Below are 4,885 nucleotides of genomic sequence, written 5' to 3'. Positions count from 1 at the left end.
TTTGTTAAATGTTCGTTTATGTAAACTTTTGTTCCCTTTAGTTTTTTTGCTTGCATGATTACACTATTTCTTGATTTCCTGCTAATGAATTTTACAACAACAACCGATTTAGATTTTTCAGATTTGCTGGGTAAGGTGTGACACAAAGAAATATCTTCATGATTTATATCAATCTCCCTGTCTTGTAAAAAGGAGACCACCTGTTCTTCTAACGTCATCTGTTCTATTGGAGTTGCATCTTCAATAATTCCTTCACCAGCAGCGACTTTTGCATATGAACGATTTTTAATCTCCAGTCCAGTTATAACGAGGTTGTCTTGTCTAGAGTTCTGTACCAAGTCGTCAATCCTTTGTTCGAGTTCCACTATTTTTTTTATCTTTGAGATTTATTTGTAATTTCCATTTTTTGACTTCTTCAAACAAACCCATCAAGAGTTCCTGTTGTGATGTTAGTTTCACAAGTTCTGAACTCATAAAGTTCAGAGATTTCCGTATTTCTTCCATATCGTCAGAGTTTTGTTCAGTCAAATCATGTTTTCTTAGTTTGGATTTTGCCATTACTCACAAAACCACCTGCCCGATAGCCGTGGTTTATCAAGTCGTTAGCCAAGAGCCAATGTCAGATCACGGATCCAACCAGCACCTCGATTTCCACCGCAGCCCAGCGACCTCCGGATGTCCGACTCCAGGAAATCAGACACAGCAGCCCCAGACTCTCCCAGGATCCACGGCGGTAACTCGGCTCCGAGCAGGAACGCGGATCCAACGGCGACAGTCTCCCACACCGCCGCACTTCCTCACAACAGCAGCAGCCCCAGACTCGACAGCCGAAAGCCGACACACAGCACCCAGGTCCACCAGGCCCTCGAAGGCAGGCCGTCAACCAGCAGCCACCGCCCACAGACCCGACGCCAGAAGATTGGCCTCACAGCTTCAACAGTCCTCAGAGCCAACGACACGACACCGCATCACCCCCGAGCAACGAAAGCGTGTCGATAATCAGCTATATTAATTTGGCCCATTAGATTTTGAATTGGTTGTTTGAAAAATGTATAGCTCCCGTGCAGCGCAGCGCAGCACTCATCCGCTCCATCCCCATCTCCATTTAAAGACCCCTTTATCCTCCTCCTCTTAAGGAGGGGTTAGAGACTTTTGCTTGGAAAATTACATCTTACTTTTTCCAATAACTGACTGTTGTTTTGCACCTCAACCGGTTCTAACCGGCTCTTTGGGTTTTTTCCCCCAAAGTTGTTTTGATATGTGTGGGTACTTTCCAGAACTTGAGAAAAACAAGCTGTTTCCTGTTTTTGCTCAGAAGTGTGTCACCACGAGATGAGTTGAGTTGAACCTCATGACCTTTTGTTCTTTTACTATAATGTTCTTCATACATGCTTTTCCATTGTCAGCTTAGAATATCTTATGCAGAACCTTACAAGGGTTATATATTAACCATCTTCCTAGTTTGAACTCTGTGCATTGATAGCTGGCTCTGTTCTTTTTCTTTCTCTCTGCTTAAGACATGTTCAGACTTGTTCAGACTTGCCAATGGTTACATCAGGTCTCAGATCTGCTCCTTTTACTTCAACACTTTTCATTAACAAGTAAATCACACAATTATACAATGGATTATACAATTCTTATAAATCAATAGTTGATTACTTGTTGATTATTAGTAAAACACTTTTGATTACACATTTTTATTTTTAGCTTGATTTAAAGCAGAAGTTCAGTCCTTTTGCCCTCAGCTTTAGAGGAGAACTGATCACGCTTCACTTTCAATAAAGCTGGTTGTCTGTTCTTCATCATTTGGACACCAGGTTTATCGACAGTAGTAAAGTATTGTTTGAATATATGTAGTAGAGTGCTTATTGAATGTGTGTAGTAGAGTGTTGCATGATTGTGTGTGTAGTAGAGTGTTGTATGAATGTGTGTGTAGTAGATTGCTGTATGAATGTGTGTGTAGTAGAGTGCTGTATGAATGTGTGTGTAGTAGAGTGTTGTATGATTGTGTGTGTAGTAGATTGCTGTATGAATTTGTGTGTAGTAGCGTGCTGAATGAATGTGTTTGAAATAGAGTGATGTATGAATGTGTGTGTAGTAGAGTGTTGCATGAATGTGTGTAGTAGAGTGTTGTGTGAATATGTGAGTAGTAGAGTACTGTATGAATGTGTGTGTAGGAGAGTGTTTATTGAATGTGTGTGTAGTAGAGTGTTGTATGAGTGTTTGTTTAGTTGAGTGTTGTATGAATGTGTGTGAGGTAGACTTTTGTATGAATGTGTGTGTAGTAGAGTGGTGTATGAATGTGTGTGTAGTAGAGTGATGTATGAATGTCTGTGTAGCAGAGTGTTTTGTATGAATGTGTGTGTAGTAGAGTGCTATATGACTGTGTGTGTGGTAGAGTATTTCTATGAATGTGTGTGTAGTAGAGTGTTGTATGAATGTGTGTTTAGTAGAATGATGTATGAATGTGTGTGTAATAGAGTGTTCTATGAATGTATGTGTAGTAGAGTGCTGAATGAATGTGTGTGAAATAGAGTGTTGAATGAATGTGTGTGTAGTAGAGTGTTGTATGAATGTATGTAGTAGAGTATAGTATGAATGTGTGAGTAGTAGAATATTGTATGAATGTGTTTGTAGGAGAGGGATGTCTGAATGTGTGTAATAAAGTGTTGAATGAAGTTGTGTGTAATAGAATGTTGTATGAAGGTGTGTGTAGTAGAATGTTGTATGATTGTGTGTGTAGTAGTGTAGTCTGATTGTGTGTGTAGTCTGAATGTGTGTTTAGTAGAGTGCTGTATGAATGTGTATGCAGTAGAGTGCTGAATGAAAGTGTGTGTAGTAATGTATGAATTTGTGTTTAGTAGATTGTTGTATGAATGTGTGTGTAGTAGAGTGTTCTATGAATGTGTGTGTAGTAGAGTGCTGTATGAATGTGTGTAGTAAAGTATTGTGTCAATGTGCGTAGTAGAGTGCTGTATGAATATGTGTAGTAGAGTGCTTGTTGAATTTGTGTAGTAGAGTGTTGCATGAATGTGTGTGTAGTAGAGTATTGTATGATTGTGTGAGTAGTAGAGTTTTGAATGAATGTGTGTGTAGTAGAATGTTGTATGATTGTGTGTGTAGTAGTGTAGTCTGAATGTGTGTTTACTAGATTGCTGTATGAATGTGTGTGTAGTAGAGTGCTGTATGAATGTGTGTAGAAGAGTGCTGTGTGAATATGTGTGTAGTAGAGTGCTGTGTGAATGTGTGTGTTGGAGAGTGTTGTATGAATGTGTGTGTAGTAGATTGCTGTATGAATGTGTGTGTAGTAGAGTGTTGTATGAATGTGTGTAGTAGAGTGTTGTGTGAATATGTGAGTAGTAGAGTGCTGTGTGAATGTGTGTATAGTAGAGTGCTGTATGAATGTGTGTGTTGTAGAGTGTTGTATGAATGTGTGTTGTAGAATGTTGTATGAATGTGTGTGTAGTAGAGTGCTGTGTGAATGTGTGTATAGTAGAGTGCTGTATGAATGTGTGTGTTGTAGAGTGTTGTATGAATGTGTGTGTAGTACATCGCTGTATGAATGTGTGTGTAGGAGAGGGATGTATGAATAAGTGTGAGGTAGACTTTTGTATGAATGTGTGTGTAGTAGAGTGGTGTATGAATGTGTGTGTAGCAGAGTGCTGAAATAATCTGTGTGTTGTAGAGTATTGTAAGTATGTTTGTCTAGTAGAATGATGTATGAATGTGTGTGTAATAGAGTGCTGTATGAATGTGTGTGTAGTAGAGTGCTGTATGATTGTGTGTAGTAGAGTTCTTAATGAATGTGTGTAGTAGAGCGCTGTATTAAAGTGTGTATAGCAAAGTATTGTCTGAATGTGTGTTTAGTGGAGTGCTGTATGAATGTGTGTGTACTAGAGGGCTGTATGAATGTGTGTGTAGTAGAGTGTTGTATGAATGTGTGTGAAGTAGAGTGTTGTATGAATGTGTGTGTAGTAGATTGATGTATGAATGTGTGTGTAGTAGAGTGATGTATGAATGTTTGTGTAATAGAGTGTTGTATGAATGTGTGTGTAGTAGATTGCTGTATGAATTTGTGTGTAGTAGCGTGCTGAATGAATGTGTTTGAAATAGAGTGATGTATGAATGTGTGTGTAGTAGAGTGTTGTATGAATGTGTGTAGTAGTGTTGTGTGAATATGTGAGTAGTAGAGTATTGTATTAATGTGTGTGTAGGGGAGTGCTTATTGAATGTGTGTAGGACAGGGATGTATGAATGTGTGTGTAGTAAAGTGTTGTATGGGTGTTTGTTTAGTTGAGTGTTGTAAGAATGTGTGTGAGGTAGACTTTTGTATGAATGTGTGAGTAGTAGAGTGATGTATGAATGTATGTAGTAGAGTATTGTATGAATGTGTGAGTAGTAGAATATTGTATGAATGTGTTTGTAGGAGAGGGATGTCTGAATGTGTGTGTAATAAAGTGTTGAATGAAGTTGTGTGTAATAGAATGTTGTATGAAGATGTGTGTAGTAGAATGTTGTATGATTGTGTGTGTAGTAGTGTAGTCTGATTGTGTGTGTAGTCTGAATGTGTGTTTAGTAGAGTGCTGTATGAATGTGTATGCAGTAGAGTGCTGAATGAATGTGTGTGTAGTAATGTATGAATGTGTGTTTAGTAGATTGTTGTATGAATGTGTGTGTAGTATAGTGTTCTATGAATGTGTGTGTAGTAGAGTGCTGTATGAATGTGTGTAGTAAAGTATTGTGTGAATGTGCGTAGTAGAGTGCTTATTGAATTTGTGTAGTAGAGTGTTGCATGAATGTTTGTGTAGTAGAGTATTGTATGATTGTGTGCGTAGTAGATTTTTGAATGGATGTGTGTGTAGTATAATGTTGTATGATTGTGTGT

This window comes from Nematolebias whitei, chromosome 19, assembly GCF_014905685.2.
Source record: "Nematolebias whitei isolate Nwh7 chromosome 19, NemWhi1, whole genome shotgun sequence".
Taxonomy (NCBI): Eukaryota; Metazoa; Chordata; class Actinopteri; order Cyprinodontiformes; family Rivulidae; genus Nematolebias; species Nematolebias whitei.
The sequence above is the reverse complement of the archived record's forward strand: the minus strand, read 5'-3'. Positions refer to the sequence as shown.